The sequence below is a fragment of the Triturus cristatus genome, chromosome 3_2 (assembly GCF_964204655.1).
Source record: "Triturus cristatus chromosome 3_2, aTriCri1.1, whole genome shotgun sequence".
In the NCBI taxonomy this organism is placed as follows: Eukaryota; Metazoa; Chordata; class Amphibia; order Caudata; family Salamandridae; genus Triturus; species Triturus cristatus.
The window spans coordinates 964,471,294-964,484,155 of NC_140584.1; positions in this window are offsets into that span (position 1 = coordinate 964,471,294).

Consider the following 12,862-nt stretch of genomic DNA (forward strand, 5'->3'; position numbering starts at 1 on the left):
CATTGGTCCAAAGGACCCCATGTCACAGATAACAAAGATGTGGGCGAGGATTGTGGACAAGGTGAATGCTCAAGCACCAGCAAGGCGCACAAAGGACGATATCCAGAACAGGTGGTATCACGTGCGCAGGAGGGTCAAGAAACTCATCGAGAAAGATCACGCCCTGAGTCAATGCACCGGCGGTGGCCCTCCTGCCAAACCAGTCCACTTCAGGACCTGGGAGGAGAAGGTGCGGGACATCCTACCACCAGAGAGCGTCCATGGGCTAACAGACATACCAGAGCCTGGTGAGTACACAAACAACATACCCAAGATTGTGTGGCAAGGGGACAGTGAAACCATGCACCGCAAGCAAAGCTACAGTAACCAATAGATAATCATCCCAAGATGTGTATGCCAGTCAGACAAACACAATACCTGCCATCTCATAGTGACTTGGAACTGTGTCATGACATGCACCAACCTACAAACAAATGGGGCAAGCCAGTGGCACAAAGCTAAATAGACACTGCCAGACAGTTTGCCACCACACACACACTACCTCACAGGGCAGCTGACTGACAGGAAGGAATTTTGGGGATGCAGGTGAAGTGAGTGTATCCAAAAGCATGATGGGGTTTGTAGTCACAGATAATGCTCCCCCTCAAAATTGGCCCATCAAGACCTCTCTGAAACATGCCCACATCACAGGGAGTGGAAAATGACTGACAAGAGGGCTGACACTGGGTCCTGCTGTGGGGAGCACAAGGCCCTGGTAGGGCATGTGCGCAAATCAGAAGCAGGACACCACTGACAGACATCCTGAAAGACAACTTGCACGCCCTCCAATGGAAGCACGTTTCATGCTGGGATGTCTTGCCGGGTGGGAAGGAGAACTGACAGCTCTGACCATACCAGCATGTGGAGACACCCCCTCTCAACACAAACTCCACACAACTCACCGGGTAGAATGCATTGACCCACACCTCTGTGAAATATCATCAAAAGATACCCCGTACTGGGTGCAGCTGTGTGAAGCACAGGGGCTCTCTTTGGACTTGTAGCCAAACAAACACCAGGATTTCACAGTCAGCCATCTTGCCATTGCTGTCACACCCCCTCACAGGGAAGCAGAGCAAAGAGGGAGTAAGTATGGGCATGCTGGGAAGGGGGGTGTAGCCAAGAGTATGATGGGAGTCGCAGTCACAGACAATCTACACCCACTCACATGGCCCAGCAAGCATACACTGAACCATGCTCGCCTCACAGGGAGTGGGACGGGACTGACAAGATGTCTGACACTGGGCTCTGTTGTGGGGAGCACAAGGCCCTGCTGGGAACTGGGCAACAACAAACACCAGGACTTCACAGTCAGCCATCTTGCCATTGCTGTCACACCCCCTCACAGGGAAGCAGAGTCAAAAGGGAGGAAGTATGGGCATGCTGGGAAGGGGGGTGTAGCCAAGAGTATGATGGGAGTCGCCGTCACAGACAATCTACACCCACCCACATGGCCCAGCAAGCATACACTGAACCATGCTCGCCTCACATGGAGTGGGAAGGGACTGACAAGATGTCTGACACTGGGCTCTGTTGTGGGGAGCACAAGGCCCTGCTGGGACATGGGCAACAACAATATCAAACTCTGTCCGTGACAAGCTGGAAAAAAGCAGTGTACAGGCAGGCATCTGTTCGTACAGTAGAAAATGTCATGTTTGTGAACCTTTGATGCATGTAGAAACATAACTCACATTGGGTGTCTCTTCCAAACACAGGTGGTGCTGGGGACCCAGCACCAAATGAAGAGGATTCCCAGGTCCAGACTCTGGTGGACACTGAGCTCTCTGGTTTGACTCTGTCTCTGTCATCTTTGGATGACGACCACCAACCTGGCCCCTCCGGTGTGAGTCATCATGCAGCACCAGCAGCATCAACATCTGCATCCCCTGTACCCACGCCTCCAGCATCTGGAAACCGACAGGGCACCCCCGCCAACACAGACAGACCAAGGCCACTGAACACCCACAGCACAGGGACAGAGGAACCCACGGAAGCTACAGCAAACACCACCAGCAACACCACCCAAGGAGTCCCAGAGTCACCTGTGCGTCCCGCCGCTGGTCCTGCCCGTGTAGATAGGGGTGCTGGGAGAGGTGGGAGGCAGAGGGCGCGCCTTGCAGAGGGGTCTGGACTGCATGATGACCCCCCAACTGGCTTGCATCAAAGATGCGTACCAGGATAGCACCGGAGAATTTGGCCAGGTAGTGGGGATCCTCAAGGACATGCAACAGGAGGAGGCTGCCCACCATGCCCGCATGGAGGCCAAGTGGGATGCCCTTACTGCGGTGCATCGGGACATACTCCAATGCCTCCGCCAGATCAACACAAACCTATCCACACCTCCCTGTGTGGCCACAACATCTGTTGCAACACCATCTGCCAGCGCCACAGGGAGGGAGGAGGACTCTGGCGGAGAGTCCCTTGCACCGCAGAGGCCTGCACCTGAGGATCCCCCCCCCCCAAGAAGAAGAGGGGTCGTCCGAAGAAGGACATGTGAGAGGCAGATGTCCCAGCACATCCCGCAGGGCCTCTAAACCTGTTCTGGACAATGTTCTTTGTGCGCAACCCGTTCACCTTGTTCAATCGCACACAACTCGCCCACATGACATGGAGGGTTCATGTTGGGCCAATGTAGCAGATGACTGTGGACTTTGCTCTGAACATTTCATCTACCAGCACTTCCAACTCTAATGTGAACTTTGGATTCCAAAACCCATGTACAGCACCCACCATACTGTGCACTTTCCTCACACATGTTCGAAAATAAACTCACCAGTACACCATACTTGCCTCTGTTGTGATTCCAAATTGTCATGTGTCATGGAGATGTCGATCTGCTACACAACACAGTGCAGGCCAAATACTGCAACAATGTAACCAACATTAGGTGAGTCATGGTGATGTGACACATGTGAGGGAGACACACCACTATGGCAACACACCACATACTCACCATGGCCATGTTACTCATCACACACAATGATGTTGACCTGAAACACATAGGTATGCACAGCCACAACACCTATCCACAGTCAGTGGTAACAAGTCCACAGGTGAGGTAAGCAAATGTCAGTCAGATGTGGGAAGACAGACAACGCACCTAACAAAGCATAGCACAGGTTTATTACACATCAGCAACTTGTTTATTCAAAAATAGTTGCAAGGCAATTGTACGTTACGGTGGACACACGGTCACAGAGTGTCTGAGAATTGTAGTCCAGGGGTGTGTGGCACATCACTTGATGTCAATTGACTACTCCCACACTGGTGTTGGATTCTGGGTGTTGGGGGTCAGTGTGGAACAAACAACAGGCAAATTACCCTGTGAAGGACAGACACAAGACACAGTCAAAAGCACAGCAGAACAGGAGAGAAATGCAATACACATGCACAAAACATGTCACAAGAAACCTACGCAAAAATAAGTTAGCAGTACTACCCTATTGTGGAGTACACACCACCTGAATGGACACATCACTGCACACATCCAGTCAAGTGGCACACAGACACACTCAGGCAGCAACAGAGCAGCCACAACACATTCCAGGCTCACTCCATACATTGACATAACAACCCTGGAAACTCACATTCAGGTGAAGAAGTTGTTAATGAGCTGTGAGCGGACGTCACCCTCATCCTCAACATCACTGACATCTTGGCCCAGGCAGGGATCCTCCACAGGTGCCGGAGGTTGGTCATCGTCATCCTGGATGAGAGGCACTTTCTTCAGCACTGCCATGTTGTATAGCATGCAGCATACAAGGATTATTTTGCACACCTTTGCAGGTTCATATGGGATGACCCCTCCGGTCTTGTCCAGGCAGCGAAAGCGACTTTTCAGGAGGCCGAATGTCCGCTCAATCACCCTCCTGCTCCGACCATGTGCCTCATTGTAGCGCATCTCGGCTGGTGTCACAGGGTTCCTGAGGGGTGTCAGCAACCACAGCATGTTGGGGTATCCGGAGTCACCTACACACACAAAAATGAACAAGTAGCTGAGTTTTGTAAGAGTGCAGAATACAACATTGACAAACACACAAAATGATAAACAGTCAGTACACACCAACAAGCCAGGCATGCAGACCTGGCATCTGTGACATCAGTGTTGCAATGCGACTACTCCTCATTATGTAGGCATCGTGCGCAGAACCAGGGAACCGTGCACACAAGTGTGATACACATGTCTTCAAGACATACCACTAGAGCATTGATCGAGTGGAAATGTTTCCTGTTCCAGTATGCCTGCTTATGTGCCTGTGGTGGTATCAGGGCCACATGTGTCCCATCAATTGATCCGATGACGTTCGGCATCCTACCCAGTGTATAAAAGGCATCCTTTATTTCAGGGAGTTCGGCTGGGCTAGGGAACTTGATGTACAGGTCAAGGAAATGCAACATCCCCTCCAAGACATCGCGTAGCACACGACTAAACATAGTTTGCGACATCCCACCTGATGTAGCCACAGTGTACTGGAAGGTACCAGTAGCAAAGAAGTGCAGGGCTGCCATCACCTTCACCTCTGGGGTCAGTGCTGTAGGGTATGTCCAGCCAGGTAGCAGATGTGGCGCCAACTGCTCCGCCAACTCCTCAATCAGTGGCCTGGTGAAGCAGTACCATCGGATGCAGTCGCGTTCTTGCATGGTTGCAAGGTCTGGGAACGGTCGATGGACAGCTGGTGCCCTGCAGAACAGAGATGAACAAAGGAAGATTGTCGGTTCATCCACCCATGTGGCCATGACCAGGCTCAATATCACATGATAGATCATAACATTACACAATGTACTGAGGTGTGTGCTGTTGGGCAGGGACACATATGTCACCTACATGACCATCACCTCAAATCTCAATTCCACATGTCCACATGAGTCCCACGTAGTGCAGTTGCCAATCTTCTGGCTGTGTCACCTGAACTATGTACTGCTGTGACGTTACAAACACACACCACAGTGACAAGTGAGGCCTGATGTCTCCCAGGCATCACAGATCTTTGCCATGCAGAAACCCAGGGTCCCTGTATTGCCACATCGACACTTGCATGGACATGGCGTATCACGTACACACCACAAGGCAAGCGTGAGTCCCACAGGTAATGGCCACTGTTGTCCCTGCTGGCCCTACATGTACGTCTCTTAGACACACACACACACCATCAAGGTTGATGCATATACCACATGGATGTGTAGAGTGTCTCCCATTGGGCACATTTGATCAGACGCATCTGAGACACAACATGCACACAGACTGTGGGTGCACATCAGAATTGTGGCTACAGGTCTCACTGTGACGTACATGCCATCACCCCCAGGACTCAGGGTGTATGTGACATGTCCTAAACATATTCAACATGAAACTGGGTCCGTGACTCATGCCCATTGCTGTACATTTGCACATCACAGTGGTAATGTGCACGACACACAAAGGATTCTGCCCCCATGTACACGTGCACAGCCTGGGAGTGGCTGAACAAAAGTGCCACCCAACAAACCAAATGTTGCCCCCCCCGCAGCACCCACGGAATGCAGCCTTACATGCCATGGGACACTGTGTGGCCAATGCTGTAGTGTGGTAGGTGTGCACAGGTGTCCCTGGCAAGTAATTGTGTGTTGAATCCGTCGAATAGCCACACCAATGAGGTCCGATGCGGGTGACAATGCGTATGCATTGCACGGTTCATGACCGAGCCGTGTGTACGCTTTGCCATTGACTGCAATGAGGTCCGACGCGGGTGACTATCATGCATACGCGTCGGGCAGGTATGGTCCGAGACAGGCGTACGCCTTGGCCATTGAATCGTATGGAAACGGGTGCATGTGTATTTTCAAAATATGCGGTGTACAGTCAGTTGACCGAGCCGTACGCACCCATTGGCTCTGGACTGTCATGGAGACGGATGCGGATTCAAAACCTGTACAAGTTGTGCGCTGGAAATTCAGTTGGATGCCTACAACAATGTTGCAATTACTAGTGTTTCATGAAGGTGAACATTTGAACGATGCGGAAGGCATGTACGAGTCGTACATATCCATGGATTGGCCAGATTCATAGAATGCAACCGTGCTGGACCTATCACTTGGGACACATGGCACAGATTCTGCCTCTGCAGCACAGATATAAGGCTGGCTGGCCCCCAGGGAGCTCACTTGCCTGCACTACATGGTCCTGGACCACATCCCTGCTACCACTGCTGCTGTCTCTGCATCCTCTGGCTCCTGCTATGGCACGTACTCTGGAGAGGGCCCCAGCCTTCACTGAGGACGAGAACCAGGCCCTGCTGGATGGGCTCCTTCTACAGTACAGCAAGCTGTATGGGAAACCAGGGGAGCAGGTGAGTGTGCAGTCCACTGCCTTCCTAATTGTGCATGTTGTCTGACTAGCAGTACTAGCAGTGTGTACACCAGTGGCAAGCATTGTCACTGACTACTTTCATCTCCCAAAGTGTGTAGGTACATGTAATGAACAGGTGTTCTGCTGCTAAAGTGCATTAGTGCAAGCTGAAAATTCCCAGGCATTGTTAACATGTCAGACATGCAGGTGATTTGTCCTTCCCCATGGTTGCACTACCTGTGTAACTCATTTCCCTTTGTGATGATGACATGTATATCCAAATGTGTGCAGCACAAATATGGGGCATGTGTGTTAATGTACTTTTAACTTTGTCATCCTCACAGGTTGATGCCCACCATACGCAGGAGATATGGCTGACCATCGCCTGGGCAGTTCGTTCAGTGGGGGTCTACAAGCGCCGGATCCGCAACTGCCAGAAGATGTGGCAGGACCTTCGGGGATGGACCCGGAGGCTAGCTAGAGTCCAGCTGAAGCTGTCACCTCCACGCAGGAGGTTGCAGACACCTGACCCTGACCTCCCACATGCTCCCGATCCTGGCGGTGGTCTTCCTGGACCTGGATAGGCAGCTGAAGGCCAGACAGCAGCAAGAAGGGGGTAAGTCCATGCCTAATCTGTGTACTATGTCTGACATGCTAATTGCAGTCTTTTGGCCTGGTCACACTTCCACATTACGTAGGTCTTGTAGTCCAATACTCAGGTCCCTCAATTGTGTGATGCACCCTACTCATCTGTTCCACAGGTGTGGCCCCTACAGTCTGTTGCTTGTGTCACTAGGGCACTGTGTCCCTTCATTCAGCTATGCTTCAGCTACTGGACAGCATCTGTTCCCGTGACTCTGTTGTGTGTTTCATGGGTGGTTCAATTGTTTGCCCAATGCCTGTTATCTGACATGTGATCTGTGTGTGCCCTTGATATGTGTTCCAATTGCTTGTCTGACTCGCCACATGTGGCTGGGGTATTTCAAACAAACCCATGCAGCAGGGGACTCCAATTTGGGGGCCTCAGGAGTGTGTATATCAAGTATGTCACACTTGCTTAGCCACCTGAGTACTGTCCAGGGCCAAACACTGTTTCACGTAGACCTGGGCAGTCATTCCTCCTCAAGGGCATTTAGAAACACTCTGTAATCCCACTCCTGTGTATCAACTTACAGGTTGTGTTTCGTGACATGTGCCTTCAGGTGTCTGCCTCTGTGTCATTATGGTGTGGCTTCCTGTTACGTACAACTGGGTGTCCATGATTTTGAGGGTCAGCAGGACATCTGAGATATGACTGTGAGAGACAAGACCTGTGTGACATATAGGTGTGTGATCATCTGACAGCACACAATGGTGTATGCAACTGTGTACTTCAGGCAGCTGGGTTACATGCATGGCAGACTGTGATGTGCTCATGTACATGGAGTTGGGTTTGCAGAGACTCATATGTCTGATTTGCATGATGTGGGGTCTTCTGGGTCCTGGATATGTTGTTTGCAGGGGATGGGCAAGTACACTTGTCAGCTGCAGAGTTAGCTTTACCCCTGAGCTATGATTGTGAGACAGTGCATACTGTTGTTGTCGGGATGCCCTGCCCCTGTGACACGAGAGTGTTGACTGACCTTCCAGGCATGCCAGTGCCATGCCATTTAATTTGCTATGAGTGATCCTGCATTGTGTTCAAGTGTGCACCATGCACCCCATTGTGGCATTGACTATCAGGACATGAGAACATCATAGTGTGTTTTGCTGGCATGCATTACAAGCATTTGAAATGAGTCTCTGCCCATCCCTTCATCCGGACACCTGTGCTGAGTCAGTGGCAAGAGATGTGCTGTGTGTATAGTGACATACTCCTACATGTTCACTTGCATGTCCAACTGATGTGTGGGTGGTACATGTCAGGACATTGAGGTATTAGCATCCAACATGCAAAAGACATGTGAGTGCAAGTAAATGAGATATATGTGTGCTGTGGGTGATGTTGAGAATGACAATTGGCTTATTCTGAACAGTGTTGGCACTTTGAGCAGTGTTCAGCTGATGATGCCAGGGCTTGCCCTGTGATGTGATGTACTCACTGTGGTGTGTGCAGTCAGTGCAGGTGACTGATGTTGTTCTCTTTCTTCCTATTCCTATCCAGATACATCAACGGCCACAGGAGGGGACAGCTCCACGGACCAGGAGGAGCCACAGAGCCTGACAGGGACAGAAGGAGAGGAGTCGGGGGGACCCAGTGGCACGGAGGGCGAGTGAAGCCATACCGAGGAGTCGTCAGCACCATCCCCCCCAGCTGAGGGCCACAGCAGCTCTGAGGATGACTCCCTCAGCAGCCACCAAACTCCAGCTAGTGAGGCTGTCACCGCCACCGCCCCCACCACCACCTTCACCACCCTCCCATCGGCTCCCATCCCACAGGTCTGTGGAGGCTCCCGTATTCAGGAGCATGTCTCCTTTGTGCCAGGCACCGCACCCTCTGCCTCTGTGTCCCCTGCTGCCCTGAGTGAGGAGTCTGTGGACTTACTTAGACAGATCCATGTAGGGCAAACATCGATGCTGAGTGTCCTCCATGCACACACCACTCTGTTGACGCAACTGGTGTTGTTCATGGATGGCATTTCATCGGGCATGTCTGCCCTACAGAGGACCAATCAGTCCGTGGCCTCCTCCCTGACGGCAGTAGTGTCCCTCCTCCAACAGTCCCGCACCCCTCCTACCCCTGCACCACCCACGATTCCCAGCAGCCTACCTGTCCCAAGCACACACCCACCTGCACATTCTCACAAAGCCACAGACACGGGCAGCACACAAACACCCAAACCAAGGGCTAGACGTGCACACAAGCAAGCGCAGGGGACTGATACCACACTCACAGGGGCTGGCTGGACACACACACAGTCATCCACAACCACTCCACAGTCCTCCGAAACCTCTCCCTCCCAGCCCCCTTCCCTTGCCTCACCTGCAACCCCATCTCCACAGAAGCTCTTCCTCTGTGACCTTGGCCTCTTCCCCACCGACCCAGCAGATCCAGATTACAAGGGGAAGAGGAAGTCTCCACACACAGAGGAGAGTGCCCCTCACACCCGGACACCCTCCCCTAGGCGTAGTCAGACTGAGCCCCCCAACCGCAAGTCCCCCCGGAGCCGGAAGAGCAGGACCCCACCGCCGCCACGCAGCTCCAAGGCAAAGTCTCTGTCCTCCATCCCCCAGGCCACCACTCCAGAGGTTCCCCCACCACACCCTGCCCTGGGTTCCCCCACCCACAGATACACCATCCCCAAAATGCTGAGGCCCTCCCCCCCTACCACTTGCTCCTCCACACCTGGTCAGACGGTTAGTGCCACTGATATGGGAACCGTGTCTCCCCCCTCTGTCCTGCCGACCTCACCTGCACCCCATTCCGCTCACATGGATTTAGGCACTGCAGTGGGGACCCAATCCACTCCATCTGACCTGCCCACTGAAGTTGTGCCGGCACCCAACCATCTGAATTGTGCCTCACAGTTGTGACTGCACCCACCACTTCAGTCAGCTCTACTGCAGTTGCAAGTGACTCTCCACCACCCCTTCACTGCCTCCTGCTGCGCCCTGATGCTGTCCCTGCGGTGCCTGGCCTGCCCCCATGTATGCCCCTCCGAGGTGATGTCCCCTGTCCTTCCAGTGCAGGCAAGCAACGTGTGACAGTTGTCACTCAAGTTCACTCCTTGAGACTTGATGATGGACTGGCCATTGGCCTTTTGTTTGAACGGACGTTTACATTTTCATATGCTGAATAAAGCTTTTTTCTTTATCCTTGTTAACTTGATTTAGCTGTACATTATGTTGATGGTGTTTAGCATACCCTTGCACCTGTAATGCATGGTTTCCAATGTTGAATACTGAGGTGTTGATGTGAGGTACTCCATGTATTCTGGTGGGTATCCATGTCATTCTCTGAAGCTAACTGGGTGTGTCATGATCAACAATTTGTGGACATCTCTGTGAACATTTAATTTGCATGGTCACATCTGTGGCTTGCACCCATGCACATATGATGTGCTTCCCATTGTCCAATTTGTCTATTTCCCTGACTTTGCACGCATCTCCACTGGACCGACAGGTGTGGGCATCATTGGTATAGGAGCCACTGGGTCCTCTGTGCAACTCTCTGTACATATGTGTTGAGTATGTGCCAATGACTTAGGGGAGACTCACGTACCCAGGCTGTTGTGACCAGAGCCTTCATGGTGTGGTAACTGATGGCTGACTGACCAAGTGTTCTGCTGACATGAGTGGGACGTGCTGTGACTATGTTTGGCACAACTGGACTTACACAGGAGTTGGGTCCCCTCAGGCTATGTTACGGATGTGTTGTCCCGTGACATAGCCTGGGCCCATGGTGTGTGTTGTAGGAGCATGTGTGTGTGTGTCCACATCCCTTTTCATACACAGGCAGTGTTCCCTTGATATGTTCCGGTTGTTGATGCTTGCTGAGTGGTACTGTGTTCATCCCACAACTTTGCCATGGGCTACCAGATGTGTGGGTGCATGACACACTACTGTTAATTGCTGGTTCATCATTGAGATTTGTCTGTTCTGAGTGGTGATGATGTGGTCAGACGCAGATGGGACACAGTCAGGGCTCTCCAAGGCACTTGTTTGTTCGCAATATCATGTAGTTGTCCCTAGGGGGTACCTTTCAGTGATTGAGACATGTGTATGTGTGTGTGACTGCTCCCACTTGTTGGGTTCAGGGCTGCAATGTTTGCAGGTGTCAGCATGTGTGCCTTGTGGTTCTCCTTGGGTTCTGCATTGCCCTGGGACTGTGGCAGGTATTCGGAAGGTTACGTGAGCTTTGAGGTCATGGCCATGGACCGCATACTGTGCAGTATGTCTGTCATTCACCAGGGTTGTAAACTTTCCTTGTGTGATGAGTCTGTGCACCTTAGTTCCTCCCAACATTCCTGTGTTTGTCATGGGTGCATGTGCAATGTCACCTGTCCATGTGGGCTTCACAGATGCACATTGTTGCAGTTCAGGGTGTGTGGTGTTGAGGGTGGACTGATGTAAATGTTTGCATGGATGGGCCCCTAGCTCCTGTTTGTCCATGGATGACGGGCCATGCTGAGTGATTTGTGTTTGTGTAAGTGTGATGTACAGTTGTGGCACAGGCCACATGTCTGGGTTTCCCAGTTTGTACGACATCTTCCTTTGTCATCACAGTGGAGGTGTCATGCATGCTTGTATCACCCCAATGTCTGGTCCCTGGGGCAGTGCTTTTGTGTGTCAGTCTCTTGCTGTGTTAATTGGTGTTCATTCCAGCTTGTGTCACATGTGTCTGTTTTGCTCCCTCTCATCGCACAATGCCTGATTGCCCACTAAGGGGGTCCCAATGATGGTTTACTTTTGTATGGCACTGTGTCCACATCTGTGTCACTGTGGTTCAGCCCCCCTCATGCGTTGTGTAGTTTCCTGGGGATACTGAGACACACACACACACATGTTGTGTCAGATGTGCAGTGTGAGGTTGCCTGTTTGTGTTTGTGCATCTGCATCAGTGCATTGGTATTGCTGTTGTGGGCCATTGTCTGGATGCTGTTTCTGTGATTTGCCCTGCTGTCCCTGTGAGTCATATCACATCATTCTGCACATTCATCCTGGTTGTTAGGTGCCATTGCTGGGATGGAATGTGAGTTTGTGACCTGACACCTACAGTCTACACAGGTTGTTTTGTTTAGTGTGTCTATTTTCGAGATGTGTGTATGCTTTGTGATGGTCATTTCTGCTCTTGTGTCATTGTACACTGTATGCATTGTCAGCCCCCATGTGTGGTGCTTGTCTGCACATGGCCGAGAGTATGTTTTGTTAGCCTTACCACATCTCTGTGAGTATGGGACACAACCACTAGTTTGCCCCAGAAGTGTTTAATGTGTTGGGAGCAGGGATCATACATGTGGTTTGGCATTTGCAGCTTTGACCATGATGACACTTACCTTTTGGTCACTGTGATGAGGGGGGTTTAGACCCCATCACCACAATGCTCGACATTTGCTGCAGTTTGGAACCCCACACTTAACTTTTGTTCTACACAGTGAGGGGGGTGTTAGTTTTACATTGACACAGTGCTATAGTGATGCTTGCCTTGTGTAGGGCACACTCATTTGTTGGTCACACATGTGCTGTTAGTTACATTGTATGTTCGAAGTCATAATCACTGTTGTGGGCATTTGTCACAGACTACACACTGTTTTCATGATGTTAGGGGGGATGTGTTTTGCTAACATACCTAATGTTGGAATATGATGGATGTGTGGCGCATCACCCATCCTATGAGTGGGGGTGGCAGGGGTGATGGGCAACATAAGCTCTATGGGTGGGGGTGGCAGGAGTGATGGGCAACATGAGCCCTATGGGTGGGGGTGGCAGTAGTGCTGGGCAACAGGTCCCCTATGTGTGGGGGAGGCAGTGGTGATGGGCAACACGTCCCCTATGTGTGAGGGTGGCAGTAGTGATGGG